The sequence below is a fragment of the Lissotriton helveticus genome, chromosome 1_1 (assembly GCF_964261635.1).
Source record: "Lissotriton helveticus chromosome 1_1, aLisHel1.1, whole genome shotgun sequence".
NCBI lineage: Eukaryota > Metazoa > Chordata > Amphibia > Caudata > Salamandridae > Lissotriton > Lissotriton helveticus.
The window spans coordinates 1,525,298,937-1,525,326,593 of record NC_136057.1 but is presented as its reverse complement, the minus strand read 5'-3'; the positions used below and the strand labels follow the sequence as shown (position 1 = coordinate 1,525,326,593).

Here is a 27,657-nt window from a genome sequence, read left to right as displayed (position 1 = left end):
GGTGACTCATGGGCTAATATTGCTGCTGCAGATTCCCTGTAAATTGGTGGTGCTAAACCTGAGCCTTTAGTAGCAGATCTCCCTGGTAGGATAATTAATTACATGAAAACTATAATGCCTGCCATGCGAGTAAATTGGGATAAATTGTCTGCATGCAAGCAGAAGAAAGATGAAACGTTGTCAGATTTCTTCACCAGGTTTGAAGAAACGTTTGTTGACCACAGTGGTCAAGATATGAGCACAGAAGGCGGTCAGCGACTGTTCGTCGATAAATTTGTGCACAATCTGCTTCCCGAGTTGTGTAAAAAGTTAAAAGATTCAGAGAGTTCTTGGGCAGTTTCCTCTTCAGCACAGATATTGGCTACTGCACAGTACTACGAAAATCGAGACAAAGATGAGAAAGATAGAGCAGAGAAGAAAACCAAAGAGTTAAAAACAAAGGTTTTGTTACCGCAAGCATATCCGCCACGTGGTGGTCAAAATAGTGGTGGTCAGAGTAACTATCAGAATAATTATCAGCAGCCTCAACAGTATCAGAGGAACTCGCAAAGAGTCGAGTATACTCAACCACGTGTCCCTGTAGGCCCCAATCAGTGTTCATATTGTAAGGAAGAGGGTCATTTCAAGTATAGTTGTCCTATTTTATTACAGCGTGCAAATGGTGCTTCTGGTGTAAGAGGTCGAGGTGTTCAACAAGCATCTAGAGGTAGAGGACGTGGAAATTTCCCCAGAACACACAGTCTCTTCCACCTCAAAATTCGATGAATAGGTTCGATCAGCAGAATAACGCATCTGGTAGAACGGCTCAGTACTATGCTGATGATTACTATGCAGAAGATGAGAATATGGACGGTAATAATTGCTAGGACAGCCATAGAGAAAGAGAGGGAGTTGTTTCAGTTCCAGTAGATCAGAGTGGACCATACGTTGAGGTGATTACATCAGGTGTGTCAGAGCCTTTTCTGTTGGATACTGGTGCTACAAAGAGTTCTATTATGCACTCAAAACTCCCTGGCGCACCTTTGTCTGGCGAAATGAATGTTTCTGTAGGTTTTTCCGGCGCCCCAGTTAGAAATCCGATTTCTGACCCTTTTTTGGCTTCAGTTTGGGAGGACGAAGCTTCCGCTTTAAACGCGCTCCACAGGGCTACTGTGAAAGTCCATCAATATATAGTCAAGCTCTAAAAACACAGCTTGATACGATTGTTTTACCTGATGGCGCTACCCTCATTCAGTATGTTGATGATTTGCTTGTTGCTGCAGATACTGAGAAAATCTGTAAGGAAGCCACATTGTCATTGTTGCGTCATCTGTGTGATTTGCATCACAAGGTGTCACTTTCCAAATTGCAATATTGTCGACAAGAAGTGACCTACTTAGGTCACCTCTTATCGAAGGAGGGAAGGAAACTGACCCCAGAAAGAATTCAGGCAATTGAAAACTTGAGTGTGCCAAGAACCCAGAGAGAAGTGCGTGCTTTCTTGGGCATTACATCATATTGCAGGCAATGGATACCAAATTTTTCGTTATTAGCCAAACCTTTGGTGGCATTAACGTGTAAAGATACACCCAATCCCTTTCCTTGGTCTGAAGAGTGTCAGAAAAGTTTTTCTGAATTACGCACAGCATTATGTTCGACTCCTGTGTTAGGTACCCCCAACTAGTAAGCCCTTTACATTGTATGTCCATGAGAAAGAGGGTTGTGCATTATCAGTGTTGACTCAGTTGTTTGGAGACAAGCAGCGTCCATGTGCATATTTTTCGTCGACTTTGGACCCGGTAGCTAAAGCATTGCCGAGTTGTTTAAGAGCAACAGCGGCAGCAGCTGTTTCTATTCGACAGTCTGCTGGTCTAGTGATGAATAATATGTTAGTCGTGATGGTTCCACATGCAGTGGACACGTTGTTGAACAGAACCAAGACACAGCACTTAACTAGTGCTCGATTGTCAGGTTACGAATTAACCTTGTTAGCAAGTCATGTGCACATAAAAAGATGCAACACACTCAACCCAGCTACGTTGTTGCCAATTGTAGAGGAATTAGATGCTTCAGAACAGCATGATTGTTTTCTTAGAACAGAAGAAGAAACGAAAGGGAGAGTAGATCTCCAGGATACTCTTCTTGCTGAATGTGATGGTACATTATGGGTGGATGGTTCATGCTTCAAGCTCCCGAATGGTGATACGACTGCAGCATATGCTGTCACGACTGCAGCATACAATTGTTGAAGCTGCACGTATCCCACATAATTCAGCTCAAGCAGCAGAATTGATTGCACTTACAAGAGCATGTGTGTTGTCAAAAGGAATGAAAGTGACCATCTACACCGATAGTCAGTATGCGTTTGGAGTGGCTCACAGTTTTGGACGATTGTGGAAAGAACGTGGGTTCCTGACTTCGCATGGAGCTAAGATTCAGCATGGTCAGTTGGTGAATGAGCTTCTTGAATCACTGACCTTACCTCTGCAAGTGGCGATTGTGAAATGTAGTGCTCACAAGAAGGTGACTGATGATGTTGGTCGTGGAAATGCATTTGCTGACGAAATCGCGAAAGAAACTGCAAGGAATGTGATGAGCCGAATGTATGTTGCAGGCCCTGCAAGATGGGTTGGTGATGTTGGAATGTGTGAAGACACGATAGAGAGTGTGAAGTCTATTCAAGCTGAGGCTACAGAGAAAGAGTTGAGCATGTGGAGAGAAAGTACGGGTAGAATGGATGCAAATGGTTGTTGGGTTGAATTGTCAGAGCATCAGAGATGGTTGCTACCCGATGCGTACGTGCTTGCAGTGGTTACAATGGCTCATGGAATGGCTCATATCAGCGTGAAAGGGATTTGCAAGTTGTTGGCTCCAGTATGGCAAAATTCAGGAATTCCCAAGTGTGCAGAGAATGTGGTCAAGAATTGCATGGTGTGTCTGAAACACAATCCTGGTAGGGGAACCCCAACTCCAGCTTGTCATTTTGCACCTCCTACATATCCGTTCGAGGTTTTGCAGCTAGATTTCATCCATATGGAGAGGTGCAACAATTTAAAATACGTACTCGTTGTTTGTGCCTTTTCAAGATGGGTGGAAGCCTACCCCCTAAAAGACAACACTGCCTTATCCACAGCTAAAGCCCTTGTGAAAGAGTTCTTCCCCAGATTCGGAATGCCTAGAATGGTCTGGAGTGACAATGGGAGTGAATTTGTGGGTCGTGTGATGAAGAAAGTATGTGAAGGGCTAGGCATTCAGCAGAAGTTCCACGCTGCAAATCACCCCCAATCAGCTGGACTAGTAGAATGTTACAATGGCACGCTTAAGTTAAAATTGGCCAAAATTCAAGCGAGCACAGGTCTTAAATGGCCTGACCCTCTCCCTTTAGCACTCCTATCAACCAGAATGACTGTGCATTCGCGAGTGGGACTTAGTCCATATGAAATAGTCTTTGGCCGCCCGGCCAACATATGGGGAGTGCCAAGGCCCACTAAGTTCAGTGAAATAGAACACCCTGTTTTGCTTGATTATTTGTACGAATTGACGGCTAAATTGCGTGTTTTACACCAACAGGTCCATGACACCCTGCCTCCGGTCTCTGAAACTCCAGGTCATCCCATCGACCCTGGATCCTGGGTTCTCGTGAAAAATTTTCAGCGAACAAAGAACGACCAGCCCAGGTGGACCGGACCGCACCTCGTCCTTCATTCCACAAGATCAGCTGTTCGAGTGGAAGGGAAGAAGCACTGGATCCACGGGGTCCATTGTAAAAGGGTACCTCTACCTCTGCCGTATGACCAGTGGGTCCAGACGGGTGTCGCCGACTCAGAAACTGAAACTGTGCCACGTTTTCTGCCTTTCAGTGATGCACGAGTAAAAGGAACACTTACTGAACAAGAGAGTGATAACATTTTGCAACCAGCTGTATCACCGTCAAGTCCATTGGACACCGCAGAGCCTGAACTCCTTTTCCGAGATCATACCATACCTGGAAAGCAAAGATACAATTTGAGGCCGAGACCTATGGACAAATAAAATTCTTTTTTTCCCTCCTCCAAGTACTATTTTTGAAAGCGCAGCTCTCCCATCTGAGAAACTTGCTTATTTTTGTTTTTTTGAACCGCCATCCGGGTTCCGCTGCTAGGGTCGCAATTGCCCAAAGTCTTTGGGGTGCAGCTGACGACGTTAGGTCGACAGTTCTGGTTAGTCCAAGGGAGTTGCCCTACACTGACAGAAGCATTCCTTAGCAGAAACAACCTCCCATCGCGGGCAGCACTTTAGAGAGGATGGAGTTTTTCGAGATGGAGAGACCTGCCAAAACCATGAACTTTAAAACCAAGATATGTAAAATAATGACAAAGAAAAGCTTTTTGATATTGTGCATTTTCATGTTATTCAGTGTGATGATATTTTTAATAAGTTATGTCTTATTCTCTTTTCAAGTAACATTTGCACCCACTACATCGCCTATACCTCCTCCTTCCACTGTTTCCTCACATTCTTTTCAACCCCTTCCTGAACACGAATCAGCTAGGAGATTAGAGTTTATTAATAACTCCTTTGTTCAGCTTTTGCACCAACTAGTAATGAACACGACTAACTGTTGGGTGTGTGGTCTTATGCCTCACACCACGGATAAAGGTATCCCTTATCTGGTCCTGCCTTTCAGCCATAATGGTTCTGTGTGGGCATACAGAACAATGTTCATATATGCTCGTGAAGTCCACCCCCTACGTTCTGTAAAAGACAATCCTAAGAATAGTGCTCTAGTTAAGGGTATAGTCGACATGATTAAGGAAGATATTTCTTATGAAACTACCCCCGAAGATGAGACACTTGCCTATATAGGATGGAACGTGACCGGATATGGAACTACTCTGAGTGAGAAACAGCAAGCTAAGAGATCCTCCCCGATTTGGATTGTACCCCATCAGGGTCACCTGTGTCTGCAAGGTACTGGCAAGAATCCCAGAGCTCAGTTAGGGAAGAGTGTCTGTACTGAAACGTATGTTTTTGGGTCTCAGACTTCCCCTGCGTTTTTAGCAGCTAAGGGTACCTATTTCATCTGCCATGATAGAGCCTATACATGGTTGCCCCCTGACTTTTCGGGCTCATGTTTTGTTTCGTTCCTATTGCCTCCCACCTACACAGCAGCGGCAGATTACCACAAGACAAGGATAGTTAGAGGTGTCTTGAGTAAAGAAGACACTGCAGGACAAGAATTTGGGGACTTCGTAAAGGGTTTTCTGCCGTTCTGGGGACCGATGGCTAACAGCAGGAACATAAGGCAATTGACAAGGGTGGTTGAGTCCACCGTAATTGAAACTGCTGGTGCCCTTAGTAACTTGACTGCTGAGCTCCAGTCGGATCGTCTTATGACCCTTCAAAACAGGGTCGCATTAGATGTCATACTTGCAGACCGAGCTGGGGTATGTAGATTGATCCAATCGAGTTGCTGTGTTTTCATTCCAGATAACGCTCCAACAGTGTACCAGGCCATCTCTAAACTGCATAAGATTTCCGAATCTATTCATGTGGATAAAGGAGATTTGTCTTTGATGGGATGGTTCTGGGAACTGATATCCGGCTGGGGATGGAAAATTCTGATGGTCATTAGGATGGTCTTAGCCATTCTTTTCCTGTTCTGTCTGTGCGTGCAGTGTGCTCCTGCAATATGTGGCCTCTGTGTTACATCATGTGTAAGGAAACCTGTATCAAGAGACGAGCTAAGTACTAGAATGATGTTACAGCAACATCTCAATGACTTTAGGAATATAGACCTGGACTCAGATTAGCATGAGATTAGGTTAAAATTGCCTATGTAAGGGCAAAAGGAGGGTTTGTAGTTCTGAAAATTCTGAACTCGTGAATAAAACTTCGTCGTAGCATGACAATTTTTATATCAAAGGACCGAAAATGGCTAGTACACTATGTACAAGCATTTTCGTCATATTCGAGTGACGATTTCACCTCGAAATCGTCATTTTCGTCTTGAACCCTTGGCTTCCATTTTGTGTACGGCAGCCATTTTGAGGGTTGCCCTCACATAGGCTTATAATACAGCTAAATTTGATTCCAAAGGACACGTACAGCTTAATTGACTTTTCTCTGACCTGGACAAGCTGAAACCATTGCCCCAGGCCGAACCTGTTTGGTCAGTTCCTCTCCCAGTGGCCGAATGAGATAGCATCAAGGCACAACAGGCCATAAACCCTTTTCATCGCACACACACCCTACCGAATCTTGCTCACACCTGTCCCTGCTCTTTCTCTCTCACTTGCTTTATGATGGGGAGGTGCCCGTTTTTATTGGGGGTCCACCGGTATCTGATGGAAATACTGGGTCTTGCCGGGTAATTTGTTGTGGGCTGGACGAACTGAAATATGGGCTTGTCATCATGACTCTGCTTTTCCTTTGTAATGAAAATATGTGAATGGTATACTGTAAATCCAAGAATGTTTGCCTGAAGCTTAATATTTTGTATAAAAAGAGAAGCCTGGCTTTGTAAGATTGAGCAGTCTCCTGAGAATATACATCCCGTGTTGTTGTACTTCTAGGACGCCTGTTACCTTGGTTGCAGCCAATGAAATCGATCCTTGACTTCACCTAGAAGACTCTGAGTTTGTGTGGTCTGAATCAGGAAAGTACTCGAGGTCTTTGGGTGTGTTCCCTGACACCACTGGGTTACCGGTTTGATACCGGTTCTGAAAAACCCAGTACCTCAGTGGGTGCACTTGCCCAGTCAACATGGCAGTACAGACTGCACACAGGCAATGGCAGACCTGAGACACACTTTACAGGCTGCTTCGGTGGGTGGCACAAACAGTGCTGCAAGCCCACCAGCAGCATTTGATTTGCATGCCCCAGGGACATGCAGTGCACTGTACTAGGGTCTGACAAGTAAACCAAATAAGCCAATCCTGGTGTCACTAATCCATACATCAATTTACAATAGGGAGAGCATAGGCACTTTAGCACTGATCAGCAGTGGTAAAGTGCCCAGAGCCATAAAACCAACAAAAACAGGGCAGACAAAATACAGGAGGAAGGCAAAAAGTTCAGGAATTACCCTGCAAAAGGGGCCAAGTCCAACAGAAATTAATTAAAAAAGAATAAAAGGAAAGAAAAAGAAAGAAGTAAGAACAAGGAAAAAGGGACAAATAGAGCAAAAGAAGAGAGTACATGTGAAAAAAAGAATGACAACTGAAATACGTACCTTACCGGAGACAAAAAAGGAAAAGAAAACAGGGAAACACAGAAAAGGGCCCGACAAACAAGGGAGAGCATACCACACCAGAATGCCATAGGGAACATATATGAAACATATAACCGAATGAATTTCAAAATCTGCAAAGAAATGAAAAAGAGTTAGATTCAACCTATAATGAAAGACCCAATGCATATTCAGTGAGACAATCAATAAAAAAACACTACATAAAAAATATGCAACAACAGTCAGAGTGCAAAGGAAGAGCCCACGATTTCCATTGACGTCGTCAAGTGAGAATGTATGAATTTCTTGAGATCTGCTGGTTCATCAAAAGTCAAAGTATTATTTTGAAATGTGACTTGAAATATGCAAGGATGAAACAATCCATAACGAGCATCCATGGAACGCAGAGCAAGAGGCAAATCCAGAAATTTCATCCTGCTCTTGGCTGTTAAAAGATCTTGAGAGAAAACCAGTTTTTTCCCAGACCACATGAGTTGCTTCTTAGACTTTGTTGCTTGTAAATCTTGTATGAGACCCCTAAATTGCATAAACAATATGATAACTCCACAAAGACTTGAGGTAGCTGAAGACAAAGATTGATGAGGACCAAGGTGATGAACCTACTGAATGCCTACGTTAGTAGATGCAGGTGAATCCATAAGCTTAGGGACATATGAGTTGAAGAAAGAAACAGGATCACCTCCCTCAAAACCTTCTGGGAGACCATACACAAGCAAGTTGTTATGTTTATTGTGATTTTATAGGTCTTCAGTTTTTCTAACATTAACACGTCTTTCTCAAAGCGGTACGTTTAGCGCATGTATCGCACACATCCTCAACCCTAGATTCCACCAAAGTCTCTCTTGAGTCCATAGACGACCATTTATAATCCAGTGTTTAAATACGACTATTGGTTTCCTCAATGAAGGGACATAATGCATACATTTGTAAACCATGTAAGGAGAAACGGGAGAAGATGGCTTTGGTGGAGAAGGAAGATCCTGTTGAAGTCTTGTTGACAAACAAAGGTGATTGCATTTTTTACGCTGGAAGTGTCAAAGTAACTGCATAAGAGGAACTCTGTTGAGCCATGTTGGAAGAACCATAAGAGGCATCAGATGACAGCACTTAAGAGGACCCAGCAGAGTCAATATTAGACTTATGAGGTGCCTTATTAGTGTACAGGACCTTTTTAGCTCTTCCCATGAATCACTTGTGCACCACCAAGAGAACCGAAGAGATAACTTAAAATGTGTAACTAAAAGCAAAAAGTGTCAGAAACAACAAACGGGTTGCGCAGGATGAAGACTGCTGTGAAGAAAGTGGTGATTGTGATTTTCACAATATATATATAACTGAAGAAGAATTATAAAATAGTTCAGCTGGATTTCGTCAAAAAGGCCCAAAACTGCACCCAAGATAAAGAGACATTCAAAAAAGTATCCTCAAATGGCTCAAATGAGGTGTGATACTCAAGAGAAAATTCATCAACGTGGTAAAAAGGAAAAAAGAAAATGGCGGGCGCAATTATGGAGGAACCACTAACCGCTAATTTCCTCTTCAAAAACCATATGGAAGGTGACAAATACCTAAACCCGAAGACCGTGATTGCTCATCATCATTATGCCACTGTGTTGGGAGAGAAAAGCATTGCATACTCTGCCGAAAAAGAATTGGCGGTTCTGGCAAAGTGCAGCTCTCAAAAGCTATGCGACCATCTAGATTGGCTTCCAAGCCACGCTCCCCATATCTGTTCTCGCTTTTTGCATTGATGTCTGGTAAAAGCTAATCAAAGCCACGAATACATTGATTTTTACTACTAAGACATCAACTCTATGGATAAACCCTGAAATATGGTCAGGTAAGTGGGACAGGGCGATCGATGTTGCCACATTTAAAATATGGCTTTTTTTGTGTCCATTTCTTTCTTTCCTATGCCTTTTGTCTGTTGTTCAGATGTGAAAGCCTTGATCCTTATCCAAGTGTAACTCTTACACTTGCCTAAACACTAGATGATATGATCATGTATCCTGTCGCCATTAGACCATGTTCATATGGTGCCAGGTCAAGGCACAGGTTTCTCTGAAATATCCTCCTGCCCAGGGTTTAGGGAGGCTTGGCAAGGGCCCCTGAAGCTTTTTGCAGCTCTGTCCAAAGGTTATCATCCGAGTCCTATGTCTGCTGATCAAGGTGTTGATCCTCATTTAGGATAAACAAAAGCAGAGAACAAATGGGAACAGCACTTGACATATTGACTCTATGTCTCAGGTTATGGAAATGTGCTTGATGTCCTCAGTGAGACTTTAAACAAATAAAGAGCCTTTCGGTGAACCACATGTCCCGGAAAAATAAGTGAATTACTTAGGTTTCTGGACTAGCTACCAACTTAAAGTGTCTCATGAGAACTTGTGTTAAAAGAAAAATAATTTAGTTCCATCCAGAGAACTATTGGGGAAATAGGAGTTGATCCTACGAGGACACTCTCTGCACACTTGTTTGCAAACCCAAACGTACCTGTGGTGGAACTATCATACCAAATGCACACAATCTGTGGCATTACCACACCATATTTTGTAAATTGTGAAGGTGACGTCCATTTTTCTGTAATCTGCGGCAGATGTGCTAATCTTGATGTTTGAGCTAGGGCCCTCGGCCCTTGCTCCTAACAATTATATTGCTTGTCTTTATTAGATTTTATCAATGCAGCCTTTATGTTGCAATTTTCCCAATTTCCTATTGCAGAGATGTGGCATGGTACAGATGGGGAGATCCATCTGTGGTACAGTATGGCAAATTAGTTTCAGCATGCTGTATGGCACTGCAGATTTGATACAGAATAGGGCACAGCACTGTAGATTAGATGTAGTTTTAGTATCAGGCATGGCAGCACAAATCAGTTATGCTGTGAAGCATGACACTGCATATTAGAGCACAGGGAATTTTACTGCAAGTTATGTCAGATATGATATGGAGCACGTCATTTGAGGTTAGATATGTATGGATCATATCAGTTAATATTTGATACAGATTGGGGAATTGTAATGTGGGCTAAATACAGTAAAGGACATAGTACTGCAGTTTAATTACAGTGAAGGGCATTGAACTAGATGACGTATCAGGGCAGAACCACAGATTAGATGCGGTATGGGCATAACACTGCATATCATATACAGTATAGGGTATGGTACTGAAGATTATGCACATTAGAAGGGAAAGGGAACGAAGCACTGCAGATCTCTAGGACATGGCACTACTTAGTAAATACAGTACGTAGCATGTTACTGTTGTTTAGATGCGGTATGTAGCATGTCACTGCATATTAGGTACGGTATGTAGCATTTCAGTGCATATTTGATCCAGAACTGACCCAGTACTGCAGGTTAGGTACAGCGTGGTGAATAGCAGAACCTTTCCTTTCTGTGAAGTAATTAGGGGCCAGATGTACGACCGTTCTTGCATGCCGTTTTACTTGCCCTTAAAAAAATGAAACAAAAACGTTTCATATTTTTCTATTTTAAATGCAACCCGCTGCATTACACAAAAAAAATGCTTTATTTAAAAGTCAGTCCCAGACATGGTGGTCTGCTGAGCCCAGCAGGCCCCCATATCTTGGAGGGCCTGCCATTTCCAATGGGGTCGCAAATTGTGAGAGGCTCATTAATATTCATGAGCCTCTCAATTTGTGACCCCATTGGGAATCGTAAACAGTGATGCACACTGTTGTACATCCAAAATAGCGTAATTTGCGAGGCGCTATTGTGCCCATCGTACATCTGGTCCTAGATGATTTCTTTTGACGCAAACAGGGAATAGGGAAGCACCGTTTACTATGCAATGTTTTTTGCTCTCCTCCACTTTCCCCTACACCAATTTAGGATCAATATATAGTCCATTCAGATTCTTCTGTCACGTGCCAGGTAATGTAATCATTAGTAATCGTCTTCATCGAAAGAAAATGTCAACAGTTACCTTAGACCAGGAAATTGTTACAATAGCCCTACAAGGTGGCTACACAAAATGGCAGCGCTGTGCTGCCTCGTCCCAACAGATTCCAGGGAAGGCTACATGTTCACCCCAGATATAAGATACGCAGTTTTCAGACTCGAAAAGCAAACTACGTCAATCTAGTCTACGATATAGAGAGAATATGCCACGAGCAAAAACATGGCCCCGAAGAAAAGAACAATTGTTTTGCGACTGTATTTTCTGTGCTCTGTGTAGTGCCTTTAAAGATCTGCAAAACATGAGAGAAATCATACAATTAAATGCGCAGTCTGTAAAACAGTATACTGCTTTGGAACCCGTACATTTGCGGTGGCATTTAATAACTACGAGGTTTCCTTGGGTTGGTTTCATTTCACTACACAACAGCAGGGTTTGATTGCTCCACGGAGAGCTATCACCGGGGTGATTATTCTCACTCTCGCGGAGCTTTACTTCTCCCAAACAGCTGATTCCTCTTACATTTTGCATGTTAGAAATAAGAGGTAGTGCACATTAATCTCTGTGAGATAATTAAAATGGCTCTATGGTTGCCGCTTATAATTCTGAATAATTGAACTCTTAGAGAATGGAAAAGAACATTAACTCAGAGGAATATGTGTTGTGGGTGACTACAAATACATCTCCCATTTCTCCTACTCACACGCTAGGATACAAGCTGCACCTCTCCTTCTAAGATTCGTAAATCCATGTTGTTCATTCTAGTTCTATTTAAATATGCAAACTGCACTGTTGTGGGCGTTAGTTTCTGTTAATTGCAAGTATGGGCTCGAACACAAGATGAAAGTGCATAATAAAGACAAGATTGTTATTGAAGAGTCAGGTACAACTGGAGACTTAAGGCTTATAGAGTCAGGTAACCAGCTACTGCAAGCACAAGTAGAGTGTGAAATCCAGAACCTTAGTTCCACTAACTTTCCATGTGCATGTCAAATGCATGTTAGTGCTGTGAGAATAAAACACGTGTAGTAGTAGGACTGTGTTTTGTATGCATCTGAGCAATGGGGCCAGTGGGATCCATTTTGGATGCTCCGCTGGTTCAGCAGGCACAAGATGGAGGATAGGACTTCCCCAGATATTGGAAATATATTTCTTTAATTTCTGTAGGTAGAGGTTGTAGACCTAAACGCTGACTTGAGTGAGGATAGATATAGGGCTACCCTCCCGAAATTCAAGGAGTTCCTTTATATAGCAAAGAGCTACAGATAGTTCTTCTTTTGCACTGCCATTTGGTTTATGGTGGGGGTAAGGGTTGGGACTACAGTTTCTAGTGCTTGATCCAGACCCATTGATACCTGCTGTGAGAACAATCGTTCTGGGTGGAGGCTGTCTTAGAGGAGTACCCTGGAAATAAAATAGGAAAGGCAACCAATGTATACTGGTTCTGAGTAATTAAAAAGGTGCATCCACATCCAATGGCTGGAAAATGTGTACAAAAGTGCTATTCAAACCATTCCACTTTGTGCCAGTCCCAAGTTTTCTTGACAAAGCAAAGGGTGCTCCACAGATTATTTGAAGACCTACTGTGCAACCAAGGCTGGTATCTCCTGACAGCCAGTGTCCCAGTGATGAGCGGGCATCACCTAAAGGCTGCTGGAAGAGCAGAGCCTGCCTGAGGTGAGTAGAAGACTGCCTGCCTACCCTTAAAGGACGGAGTGTGCCTGACCCTGCAGATGGGGAATCTGTGCGGGAGGAGAAGCTCAGTGTGTTCTCACCATCTGAATCACCATGAGAAAAGCAGACTATTCCAGAAAGTAAAGCCAGGAGTGACCCATGTGGTGAAGAGGTCCCCAGGTTTCCATGCATGCATCTATTTTTAGCCCCGCCATGACCGTTACAGGGCAGATACCAATGCTGTGCTCAAAAGTCGGCTAAGGGCTTGATAGATTAATGCTGTCACTGCTCACATCAATGAGATTGAATGCACAATGTTGCAAAGTGAGATGACCTGATTTACCCAGAGTGTTGAGTATGAAATCTGTCAGCAACTGACTGGAAAAAGGGCTGCTGGGAGTTGTCAACCTGAACTGCCTCACCACCCTCATCTTGAGAACATTGACTTGAGACATTGCTAGTGTTGTTGCCATCATAGAAGAGGAGCCAATGCTGTGAGGGTGGGAGCAAAAACCACATCTGCTGCACTGCTACTACAACATCATTAAGGAGCTAGTAAATGCAGGACTTAATCTGAACCTGGGACAATGGATTAACATGCACAGTTAAGTCTGCTGCACATGCTTGAAATATTTTCCAGAAGGGTAAAATACATTGAACTGATCTGCATTTGTCCTGTGAGAGTTGTAACTATCTGTACCCACGCATGATGAATGCGCTAAAACCATAGCATGTTGGGGACTGTAGACCTACAATCCCAACCTTTGCAGGAAGAAAGGATAGGATGATGCCAGAGGAGGGGTGTAGTGTCTTACTCTTAAATCCGTTAAGGGTGTATTAAGTACTGCAGTGAACCAAAGACCAGGAGGTGGTAAGGAGGCAGACTAGTGCTGTCTCTTTCCTGAAAATTAAAAAGCGATCTTCCCTACCAGTGATTGCATCATTTTCCCTGTTTTGCTGGTTGTTGTTACAAATTAATAATTGAAGTTTTTAACATGCCAGTGATTGTATCATTTTTTACCTTTTTTCTTTGGAAACCTGTGTTTTTACTTGCCAGTGACTGTTTCATTTAACCTGTTGAATTGTGGGATTTGCAGTCCAAATTCTGTTGTTTTTCCTCTCACATTGCCCTGATTACCTGTTTTCCCTCCTAATCTATCCCTTGCTCTGTGCTCAGACATGTATGTACCTCAGCTCCCATTTTGTGTTACCAAGTGAGTGAGACCAGAGCCGCCGTTCCCCCTTAGCAACAGGGATATTCTACATCAGTGAGTGCTAGGAGAGTGAGTAAAGTTTTATACAAACATTATTGTTAGAGGCCAAAGTTTGTTAGACCCTTACCTGCAGAACTTCAAAGTGTGGATTGAGCCAGTCTGTCTCCTAGGAGATTCTGTATTTCCAGCTTCCCTGGGCAGCAGCCTAAGTTTGATGATTGGCTCCCCTCCTCCCAGGCAACCCTGAGCCCTCCTCTCACAGCTGCCCAGGCCCCTTACAGGTTTGTTGGGTGAACCCCAAAACATTCACCTCCATTTTGTGAGCTGCAGTTTCCCTGTGCCCCAGATTGCAGTGACCCACAGACCAGGAGATGGTAAGGAGGCAGATTAGTGTTGTCTTTTTCCTGAAATTTAATAAACGATTTTAACTACCACTGATTTCTTCATTTTTATCTGTTTTGCTTGTGGTTGTTACAGTTTAAAAATTGATTCACAGACAGCAGTAATCTGCTGTTATCTGCTTAAGATGTGTTTATTAGGGATTGCACACTAGTTTTTTTGCTAGGAGAGTGAGTTAAATTTTAAACAAACAGTATTGTTAGAGGTCAAAGTTATTAGGACCCTTACCTGCAGAACTCCAAAGTGTGGATTGAGCGTGTCTGTCTCCTCGGAGATTCTGAATTGAGTAGCAGCTTTGTAGCCCCCCCTGGGCCGCAGCCTAAGCTTGCCAACTGGCTCCCCACCTCCCAGGCAATACTGAGCCCTCCTTTCACAACTGCCCAGGCCCCTTAAGGGTTTGTTGGGTGAACCCCAAAACATTCACCTCAATTTGGTGAGCTGTAGTTTCCCTGTGCCACAGATTGCAGTGAGCCAATGACCAGGAGATGGTGAGGAAGCAGACTAGTGCTGTCTCTTTCCTGAAATTTAAGTAGTGATTTTCCCTACCAGTGATTGCATCGTTTTACCTGGTTTGCTTGCAGTTGTTACAGTTTAAAAATTGAAATATTTAACCTTCCCTTGAGTGCATCATCTTTCATTTGTTTTGTTCAGAAATGTGTAATTTTCACTTGCCTGTGACTGTTTCATTTAAACTGTTAATCTGTGAGATTTGCACTAAAAAATCAGTTTTTCTCTCACATTGCCCATGACTACCTGTTTTTCCCTCCTAATATCTGCCTTACTCTGTGCTTAGACCTGCATGTTAATCAATCCCCCTGCTCCCATTTTGTGTTAGCAAGTGAGTTAAACCAGATTGCCCTCCCCCTTAGCAATAGGGATATGTTTCATCAGAGATTGCACAGAGGGTACTCCGCCACTGCAGTAATCTTCTGTTAGCTGTTTAAACTGTGTTTAGCGATTGTACAATAGTTTTTTGGCTAGGAGAGTGAGTAAAGTTTTATACAAACATTATTGTTAGAAGGCAAAGTAGTGGATTGAGCCAGTCTGTCTCCAAGGAGATTCTGAATTGAGGAACAGCTTCCAACTCCTGGCCAACAAACATTGCCTGTGGTCGCAGAGATCTTATATAGGCTGCTATTGAATGCTACTTGTGGTCACTGATTGTTGGTTGCATTTGATGTTTCTATTGATTAGGGTTAGTGTCATTGATTGGGTATTTAAGGGCACTGATCTGTTCCTGGGTCAGTAATTCTATTGATGAAGGGCTTAGGGTTAGTGATCTGATTGGTGGATAGGTTTAATGTTTCAGATTGGTTCCTTGGGTTCGGATTTCTATTGGATCTAGGGTTTAGGGTTTCCTATATGTTTGCCTGCTGGGACTAGGGTTGGGAATCAGGCTGGGGTTAGGCTTTCTATTGGACATGGGGCTTAGGGTTTTCTGTGTGATTGGCTGCTTGGAATATGGTTGGCGGCTAGGCTTTCTATTGGACATAGGGTTTAGGGTTTTGTGTCTGATTGGGTTCTTGGACTAGGGCTGTGATTTGTTGAAAGGTATTTATCTCCTTTTGGTCGTAGGGTTTAAATATAGTGTTTTGATTGGTTAAGGTTAAGGCTAGGGTTCCCATTGGCTGAAGGGGTCAACTGATTACTAGGGCTATATGAGGCCAGGGCTTACAGCATCTTATACCGAGCGTCAAAGCTAATGGCGGAGAGGACAAGGGTGAGTGCCTGTATGAGCCTGTTTGAGACTGGTCGAGACTAGGGTCAGAAATGCTGCCCACATTTACATACACCTGCACCCAGCCTAATCCATCCACAAGCAGAGTAACATACTCACAGCACATGTACTCTACTCATTTACTGCAAAGTAACGCTATACAAAATTCCATATCTCAGCACCCACTACAAAACCACAGAAACCACACCTATACACCCTTCTATCCCAGCTATATACACCAACTCTCTTTTAACCGCCTCTCATCCTTTGGACAATTTAGAACTTTACAACATGATCCTTATGCTACGCCATCACCTCTAACTCATACACTTTCTTCCCTAAACAAACGCAAACAAAATAAGCAACATGCCACACCTCACGACTTTGCTTCTCCTTGTTTATTGCATGAGGTTACAACAAAAAACAACACAGCGCACCACCTCACTCTCAAACACCGTCTCTACCACCTAAACATGCAGACCCATCAAAATGCCTTCTTAGCCTGCTGGATAAGGAACCAATACATAACAGCTACACAATTGCTATCCTCATACAGCTAATACCAAAACTAAGGACACACCTGCCACATGCCCATAAAATATGCTCAACTTTTACAAAACAAAGTCACACTATCACGAAAGTGCATTCCATGCAATGCCTGCAAATAAATGCTTGATCACTCTCTAAAAACAAGCATCACATCTATGACCTTCTCACTGACACAAAACCTGACATACTCTTCATTAGTGAATCATGGTTGCGAGATGATATGGCTCCTGTCCGGCATGAAGCCTTTCCTCTAGGCTATCAAACTATCACACAATATTGTGTAGGCAAAAGAGGAGGTAGCCTAACTTTTGTGTTCAAACAAACATTACATATCACTAAAGCTGACAATGTCTCCATACAAGGTTGTGAGGCCCTTTTCACAAGATGCAATCCTACAACATCTTACTCCTGTAACTTCCTGCTCCTTTACAGACCTCCATCTAGCAATGCAACATTCCCAGTCATATCTCTAGACACAGTTTCTAACCTGATAACACTACACTCCAACCAATGCATTTTGGGTGACCTCAACATTTGGTTTGACAAACCCAATATGCCCCATCCAGAAACTATCATCATTGGCCTAGACGCATTGTACCTTCATCAGAGTGTCTACAAACCCATGCATATTGCTGGACACATCCTAGATGTCATTTTTGCAAATACAGAACTAGTTAACGTTCAAACAATAACTCCACTCACATGGTTAGACCACCATGTGCTTGCTTTCCAACATAAAACCACACAAAGCAACTCACCTAAAACACCTTACTTGCTTCCACCTATCGACCATGAAACAAACTCATTTTGGAACACTTGGAAACACAACTAACATCCAGTACATATCTAGAAACAATACATTCTGTTAAAAAACTGTATGAGTGGCTACAGGAAGCTTTCGATATCCTGACACTAAAAACCACACAACAGAGCAAAAGCATCTTGGAGAAATACTGAGATAAAAAAGATGAAAACAACAAATTAGAAAGCTGTAACATGCCTGGCTAAAAAAAAATGTCAACCAACACAAACTTTGCCTACAGAAAATTAACAGATTACACAAATCAGCTATCAAAGGAACAAAGAAAGATACTATTGAGACAGAATTCAAAATGCTAAATGTTCAAACAAAGAATTCTATTTAATTCTCAATGAATTTCATAAAAAAAAAAACCTAGGAGCAGCTCATCCCATTGCTCAAAACTTCACAGACATATGCACGGGCAAAGCAGACATGTTGGACTCATACTTAAAACTGAGACAAACCATCAGCACTAACCCTTTTTTAATGCTACAATCCAAGAATACTCTAACCCAGCATCTCCGTTAACACAGTTCACACAATGAATTTATTGACCTAGTCAAAGCAAGCAGGCTTTTTGACCCGTGTCAACCGCAAACCTTCAAGACAATTCTTCTAACAGCCTCTGCTGAAACGCCAGTAAGGAGAATCGTGAACAACTCCTTAACTACCAGAAAACTAACAGAAGAACTCAAAAAGTCATACATACGCCTTTACTGAAGAAAACAAACTTGGACCCACTGAACCCTGACAACTACAGACCGATTTTAAATGGATCTTTCCTGGGCAAACTGATAGAAATAGCAGCGTTCGCCCATATGTCACAATTTATTGAAGAGAATGCCATTATTTCAACTTTTAAACAGGATTCTGTCCAGGAAGAGCCAACGAATGTGCCCTCCTAACCCTCTGGGTTGACCTGAAGAACACAGTTTATTACAACAGGGTTGCTGTGCTACTTATGTTGGACCTCTCGGCTGACTTTGACACTGTTAGCCATGACACTCTGATACAAAGACTCTACAAAGCCGGCACAGAGAAGACAGCTCTAGACTGGACAGCACCCTACCTGCGCAACAGAACTAATGTCATCCATACCCCACCATTCTCGCCCAAACCATTCTTCACAAAAGCAGGGGTCCTTCAAGGCTCTATTATCTCACCCATGCTTCTCAACATCTACATGAAGTCATTACCGGTACTGAACAATCAATTTCATCTCATGTGCTATATCTATGCAGATGACATGCAAATACTCCTTCAAATGGAAAGCCCCAAAGACATTGGAAACTCACCAATTTTCAGTTGTTTCAGAGCCATGGATCAATGGATGACGTGGAGCCATCTCAAATTGAATGCTTCCAAAACGGAAATACACACGTGTGGTGATTGGGAACATTATGGCCTGCTTGCCGCGTGGCCTGATGATCTGGGAACACAGACTAAAGTATTGAAGGAAGTAAGAAACCTCGGAATGATCATGGACTCCAAGCTATCGATAAATGCCCAAGTGGAAAAAGTAGCATGATCAAGCTTTGTTACTATAAAAACTCTGCGACAAATCTTACCCCATTTGGAATTTCCACACAAGGTCCACGCTACCATCTCTCTTGTGTTCAAGCTCAATTATGCCTATAGCACCTACCAAGGATCACCTTTAACGACCATGACAAGACTACAGTGGATTCAGAACTCAGCTGCCAGACTACTCTTACATATAAATCTGCAAGACCACATCTCCCCTGCCTTGAAAGCCCTGCATTGGTTACTGGTTGCCAGAAGACCCACGTTCAAGCTGCTTTGTATCACCAACAAAGCAATACATAGAATGGGACCACTCTTCATCAGGTAGAAAATCACTAATCACAATTTGCGTGAGCGTGTGAAAACAAGATGTCCGCAGTGATGTGATCTCCGCGTTTGGGGGCTCGTTTTTGCCAACAAACTATGAACTTTAAATGAAAAGAATCCAGAGAGTGTGCTAGCAGCCCTGTGGATCCTACCTGCTGCTGTGGTGTTGTTTTTCCGGTGATGTAGACATCAGGAACAGTCCTTTTCTCCCTCTGGTTTATAAAACCAACGGGGTTGACCCTGTGTCCCTCAGAACCTGGGTAATAATGGATTTAGAAAATAATGGTTCTGTCGGGTGCATACAACAGTGATTTATCAAGACAGTTTCCTTATGCAAAAACTCCTAATAGAACCAAGAAAAAAAAAAATGAATTATTAAGAAAAATCATCACAATGAATGAAAAGGAAATCCTGTGAATTACTTTCTATTCTCTTTATAACATTTTTCAGGTCAAAAAATCATTTCTTTACATTATATACAACTGTCAATGTATCAAATATAGTGCAGAGAAAATCACATTAATGAATTGTGATCAACAAAATACATCCAGAATTCATTAAAATAATGAGGAATATGAAGAAGCTATACACATATGTACAGAGTGTTATTTCTTGAAGGCCATCAACTAATACAATCTGGGAACCCTATAGTTTTGTTGGTTCTATTAGGAGTTTTTGCATAAGGAAACTGTCTTGATAAATCACTGTTGTATGCACCCAAAAGAACCATTATTTTCTCCCTCTGGTGTCAGCTTGAATTTCCTCATAAGGTACTGCCCAGATTTCCTGTCAGGGGGGTGGAGCAAGAATTCAGGAAAGGGCCTGGCTTTGGCCTAACCACTCCCGCAGTCTACTTTAGCTGCTGCACCAGCATTTTCTTTGCTGCATTTTTCTGCATCTATCCTCTTTCTTTGTGCTTTGCAGTTATAATACGAAACTTGAGGGTAAAAATGCACAAAATCCCAATAATAAAAGAAAACAACAGATTTCTCCTCCTGTTAAGTCTAAAGTGGTGAAATCAAGTGAGCCTCCTTTGTCATTAATTCTTGACGAACTTCATGTGCTACATGCTAACACTGATACTATTGCTTTAGAAATAAAAAATCAGCATAAAGATATGGCTAGTATGTCAATGAAGGATTCTGATAATTCCATTAAAATACAGGATAACAAAGTTAAAATCGAAGCTTTTACACCTCTTGTGGCAATAATTTCTCCTATGTCTGCCCAATTGCTGGATATGGAAAATTGCAACAGGCAATACAATCTACGAATTTTTAATTTGCCAGAGGATGTTGAAGTCACTAATTGCATACTTAGGGGCCTATTACGATGGCGGATTTCCCGCATCCACCGGGCCGGCGGAAGCCACCTCCGGCCCGGAGGATGCGGGAAATCCGCCGCGGAGCCTTGAAAGACCCACCGCTATATTAGGATGGCTGGTGGGTCTTAGAATCTGTCCTCCGCTTTTCCGCCGCGGGCAGATTCCGCCCGCAGCGGAAAAGCCTTAACATGGCTGGCGGTGTCTATCAGACACCGCCATCCATATTATGATGGAGTACAAAGTATGCTTTTCACATGGGGGGTACCTATGGTACCCCCCTGCATTTGCGTGGACAAAGCGGCAGGCACCGCGCGGTGCCTGCTGCTTTGTGCACGCAAATGCCGTGCATGCACTTTTAACATTGCGGCGGGTGCAGCTTGAAGCTGCACCCGCCGCAATGTTAAAGATTGAGGATGTGACCGCCAGGGTGGCGGTCACATCCTAATTGCACAGGAGGGAACTCCGCAGGCAATGCGGAGGTTCCCTCCTACGCTATGGTGGCGGACGGACTCAGGTCCGACCGCCATCATAATCGGCCCCTATATCTGGAGAATTTGATTCCTGGTCTTTTGAATATTAAATTTCCAGAGAAATTTGAAATAGATAAAGCTCATAGGATTCCATCCAATCACAATCCTCATCATAACAAGCCACGACAAATTAATATAAAGGTCTTACATCATCATCCTTTGGTTTTTATAAGGAAAGCGGCAAGTGAAATTCCATCCTTAATGGTTAATGGCAATAACATTTTTATGCACCAAGACTTTGCCAAAGAGACTGTTAAGCTTCGCAAAGATTTATCTGACATGCGTCCTCAACTGCGTAATCTTGGATTTAAGTAAGGCTTATTTGATCCTTCAACGATGCGATTCTGGAAAGATACATTTTCTAAGTCCTTCCAATACCGGGAAGATTTAAAATCATTTTCTGGAGCAGCAATCACATCATTCACAGCATTCTATGGATACGCACGACTCTGCTACTTGAATAATATTTTATCTTGTATTTCTGAATAATTTCGCAATTCTCTCCACGCTGGGCTCCAATGGATCTGTCATGCTTGTTAAGTGCGTGTAAATTTCATATTTTTTATTGATGTTTCTTTGTAGTTGTCGTTTTTGTTGTCGTCTTTTGTATGTTAGTTTGTATATTCTTTTTCCTACTCTTTCCTTTTCGCCTGTTCTGGAGCTACTATTTTTCATACTCTTTCCTTACTTCTTACTTTCCTCCTCTTGACCTTTTTTCTCTTTCTTTTCTATCATGACTAATGTTCATATTATTAAAATAGTCGCATTACATTTTAAAGGTTTACGTCATCCAGTTGAGAACACCAAAATGTTAGATTATTTAGGTAGTTGCAAAGCAGATATTTGTTTTATACAATAATCCCATATTGAAGTCAAGATCTTGAATTATATGAAAAAAAAGTGGGTTGATAATATTGTCTCTTCCCCTGCAAATGGAAATCATGCTGTGGCTATTCTTTTTGACAAAAATTACACTGCCAAATTTTGAGTACATTTTCAGATACTGATGGGAGATACGTCAGAGTTAAAATTAAAGTTAATGATTCAGTTATATTTTTACCTAATGTTTATGGTCCTACTGCGGATGATCCTGCTTTTTGGTCTAATCTTACAACTGAAGTTCTAAAGTTGGGTAAAGTTCCTCTAATTGTTGGAGGTGATTGTAATGTTATATGTGATCCTTTATTAGATAGTTTATCTCTTACGAAATTTCGTCCTCCTAAGGTTTTTTATGCTTTCAAATCATTTATTCAAACCTCAAAGTTAATTGATATTTGGCGACTACACTTCCCTACAGAAAATAGTTTTACATTCTTTTCTAAACCACACGGTTCTCATTCTAGCCTTGATTATTTATTAGTCTCCAAACAATTAATTAATTCAGTCACTACTCCTATGATTGCTAACATTGATATTTCGTATCATGCTTTGATTTTCTTGTTTTAAATTTATATCCAACTTTTACAAAGCAATCAAGATGGCGAATGAATACTGGCATTGTTCTTAATGAGCATAATAAACCTAAGCTCTTAAATGCCATTCAGGAGTATTTCCTTCTTAACCCTGAAGGTTCTACTTCTATGGTTGATAGATGACACACTTTTAAAGCTTATATTAGAGGTCTAACTATTTATCTTATGGCCCACGAAAATAAAACCTTTAGTGCAAATATTAAACATTTAGAAAAGCAAATTGCAAAATTTGAGAGGCTTTTTTTTACGTCTAATGATCCTCAATATATAATCAAATTACAAAAACTTCGATATTAGTTTAACTCAATCCTTAGCAAAATGTTATGTTATGTTATTTGTATACTTCTATAGCGCACGGCCACTCTACTGGAGTATCCCGGCGCTTTAACGAAGGCACCCTACCGAAGAAGGGAGAGACATAACACTAAGAGGGCGTGCAAACACAGAAACTGTGCATTCAGAGCTGGCATTCAGATTTCTAATTCTAAAGCCATGTTTTGTTTTAATGCCAACAGATGTGGAAGACTATTAGCTAATTATTTGCGTATTAAAAAAGATAAAACTCAAATAAATTCAATTAATGTCCCTAATGGTAAAATTGCTTTATCCCACAATGATATTGTTAAAGAATGTATGGATTTTTACTTGACTCTTTATGACAAACCCAATTTTGATGATATCTCCTTAATTGATTCCTATTTAACTAATTGTGCATTTCCTAAGATTTCACAATCATACAAAATTGGGCTAGACTCACCCAATACTCAAGATACAATTCTATCAGCCATAAAATCTCTTAAAAAAATTAACCTCCTGGTCCCGATAGGTATTCCTTTTTTATTTCAACTATTTACCTTTTTTGGTTCTACAGGAATAACCTCAGGTTCTTTTACTGACACTTTAATTATTGTACTTACGAAACCTGATAAGGATCCCACACTTGAGTCTAATTATCGTCTTATCTCTTTAATTAATCAAGATTGTGAATTATATACTAAAATACTTGCTTCTAGATTATCCCTTGTGTTAAGTTCTATTATTCATCCATATCAATCTGGTTTAATGAAGAATAGATATTCTGCTAACAATACAAGAACGTTGCTACATGTTATTGAACAAGGTTCCACTTTAACTCCACCATCAGGAATTCTCGCATTAGATGCAGAGAAAGCTTTTGATAAAATTCACAGGCAATTCTTATTCCATACATTAATATCATTTAATTTTGGTGACACATTTATTTGCATATTTCTGCTTTATATTCTGCTCCTACTGCTCGTTTATTTATTAATGGCCGAGTTTTAAACCAATTCTCCCTTTTTAGAGGTACAAGACAAGGTTGCCCCCTTTCCCCGCTTTTGTTTCTCATAGGTATTGAACCTTTACTTACTTCTATAAGAAAATGTGATAATATTAAACAAATCAATATTAAGGACGTCATTATTAAAACTTTAGCTTAAGCGGAACATGTATTTTTATTTGTTAATGATCCTTTATCCTCATTCCCTTCCCTATTAGAGATAATTTCGAAGTAGTCCACAATGTCCGGATATAAATTAAATACTAATAAAACTGAATTTTTTCCTATAAATATTTATTGTACTCCTGATGTGATACCTATGAATGAAATTATTTGGCAAATTATTTGGCAAAAGGATACATTTAAGTATCGTAACATACACTATTGTTTGTGGTTCGAGGCCCAGGAGGACAAAATCTTTCTTTATAGACGGGCACAAAATGCAAACCGTGAACAATTTCTGTTACCTAGGGATAACTTTCTCTTGTGAAGGGAAATGGTCGCAGGAGATGTCGAATGTCCGGGCTAAGTTGGCAAAAAGTGTTCATGGGGTCTTTAGGTTCGCATCGAAACTAGGGGATCGCCGAATTAAAGATATGACACATATTTACCAATCTAGTACCTCTATTGCATTATATGGTGCTGGGGTATGGGGTCATCAATATAATGGTGAATTGCAATCTGAGGAAAATATATTCCTCAAAAAGCTGCTCTGTCTACCTACTTCGGCGTCCACTGAATTAATCCACAGTGAAGTGGGGATTAACTATTTGTCGGACCTAATTGCCCTTAGACCATTACTGATCTGGAGATCAATATGGCTGAAAGAGGAGGCTTTATTTAATAGAATTATTATTAAAGATTGTCTTCGATTAGATAACTGCCTTAAGATCCCCTGGCTTAAATATATAGCACACGTTTTTAAAGATTTATTTAATTTTAGTATTCTGGATAACCCTAATGAAGTAATAGAGCTGCCCAAATCAGAAATAAAGAACACCTTCTTGTTGCATTGAAAGGAGTCACGCAAGAGAAATGTAGGGCAGCAAACAACTTGTCAGTTTTATTACTCTTACTTAGACTCTGAGGGTTTCCAAATGTATTTGAGCCAGGTAACCAGATCTTTACATTGTTTTTTTCTCACAAGCATGAGACTGGGCCTTGTCCACCTCCTAGTAGCATTTCATAGTGTAAAAAGCACCCTGTGTCCTGCTGTCCCTGTGTTGGACGCACAAACCAAAGCACTTTGCACTTTCTTCTTATATGTGATCTGTATTTGAACCTCCAAATTGTTTACTTGAAACCTGTGTTCAAAAACCCCGTATTACAACCACTTAAGCTGCCATGAGTTTATTGTTTACAATGCGCGAGCCTGATATTTGTTTTTTTACTGCAACATTCATATTGGATCAATTTATACAAGGAAAAGTATGCTGTTTTAAGCAGTATTAATAATTGTGACTGTACTCCATTTATTTAATGAAATGTAACTGGATTTTAATATTTGTATTTGTAATGTGATTTTATTGTTGTTTTATCGTAAACGAATAATGTTTATTGAATCAAATCGAATCAAAGTATCTTGGTATTCTGTTCTCTTCATCCATAAAATGTGCAATAACTTTGAACTGTGACCTTATCTTAAATTATGTTAAAGATAAATCATCTAAATGGTCTTCACTTCACCTTTTATGGTGGGGAAGAATGGATTCTATTAAAATGACTTTTGCTTCTAAAATCTTTTACTCCCTTGCCATGATTCCAACACAATTTTCATTACAATTTTACAAGGATGTTGACAAACTTCTCTCCAAATTTCTTTGGAATAACAAGTCACCTCATATTAGTTATAAGGAAGTAAAAACGCCCAAATGTAATGCAGGTTTTGGTTTACTTGATTTTTTTCATTACCATAAAGCTTTTATTTTAAAACAAATTTCCACATGGTTTAACCACTCCTTTTTAAATAATCCACCTAATTGGCTTCTTATAGAGAAATTAATAGTTAAACCATTTCCATTACCTACTTTGTTAACCATGTCTACTAAATCACCATTTTTCATAAATCTGTTATTCTTAAATCTACTAAAATAATTGTTAATGATTTAGAAATAATTTTTCAATCTCCCATGTTTGATGCAGAAGACCTGTAATTATGGCATAGCACAGACATTAAATTAAATAAAAATATATGTTTTTGGTATTCATGGATTAATGCTGGTATTGTATAGCTTAAAGGTATCTATTACAACAATGCTTTCATATCATTTAAGGCTTTACAAACAAAACTTAGTTTACCTCATTCTGACCTTACCAAATATGAATATTTGTGTAATTCGATTTTAGATTCATTTCCTCATGTTATTTCTTCTAATGTTAAAGCTGATTTATCAATTTATATTCTGTTTCCACATCATCTCATGGTGTTTCTATTTTATATACAAAATGGAGAAGCGTGGCTCAGTGGTTAGAGGCGGCAGACCTGGAAGCTGAGATCGGCCGTGGACCAGGGTTCGATTCCTCGCCTCGGTGGGTCTCGGGCTCAAAAATTCCACGGACTCGACAATTCTCGCTCCGGTGCCTACTCGACTCACGGGGTCACACTCTGCGACTCTGTGCAATAGCTTGCTTAATCTCCACTACGGCCCCTCGCGGCGGGATGCCTGGCTTTCACCTTGTGGATACCCTGCCGGGGTATCTCACAGGGGAATACCAGGACGGGTTTCCTAAGCAAGCGCTTAGATACCGTGTCGGTGATTTGCGCTTTATAAATACATGTACATGTACATTTGTACATCTAATTCTCTAGGTTCCAACATTATTATGATATCAGTATTTTGGAATAATGAACTTTCAATCTCCTTATCTGTTGATGCATGGAAAGATATATGGCTTAGCAGTATTTCTGGTTGTTTACAGGTCTAACTTTATCAAATTAATTCTTATATTTTATTCAGCTGTTTATGGACTCCATTATGTTTATTTCAAGCTAAACTTCTTCAATCTTCGAATTGTTGGCACTGTAAATTACATCCTGGTACATCACGACATATGCTTTTCGAATGTCCTTTAGTTTTAAAATTTTGGACTGAAGTTTGGGATATTATTAAAAATATATTAAATATTAATGATCATGTTTCATTTAAAATGTTGATATGTAAATCTGCTGTTCTTTTTCAAAACTTAAATGACAGACGGTAAACTTTTTAATTTTCTAATATCAGCTGCTTTAAAATCCATTACATTCCGTTGGAAGGATGTTTCGCTATTATCAGGTCATGCTTGGTGGTCATGGGTGATTTTTACAAGAAGAGGAGCTCAATTATCCTTCTCTGGTATTACTCATAATTCCAACTCTTTTTGGAAACCTGTTGATATATATTTATCTTTTTAATTCTATATGTATATTTATTTATTTTTATTGCTATTACAATAGACATATATCCATGCTATAGTAGCTCTATTTTATAGTTAATGCAATAGTTTTATAGCTGTTTCCTTACTCTCCCTTTTTATTTTTTCAATGAATAGTTGTACTGTTATTACCTATTGAAATTCATTTGATATTCTTGTATCTCTATATTGTGATTAGGTATTATCGCTCAATTATATTTTTTCTGTCTTGTCTTTGTCTATTGCTTAATATGAAAACCCAATAAAATATGTTGAAGTAAAAAAAATACACTAAACACAT

The 27,657-nt window shown here is 40.6% G+C and overlaps 1 long non-coding RNA gene across 1 annotated transcript in view; it reads right to left on the bottom strand.

The window, feature by feature from the left end:
* LOC144773465 (uncharacterized) overlaps positions 1-27,657 on the bottom strand; it is a 1,091,729-nt gene that overhangs the window by 19,371 nt on the left and 1,044,701 nt on the right. The window lies entirely within an intron of this gene.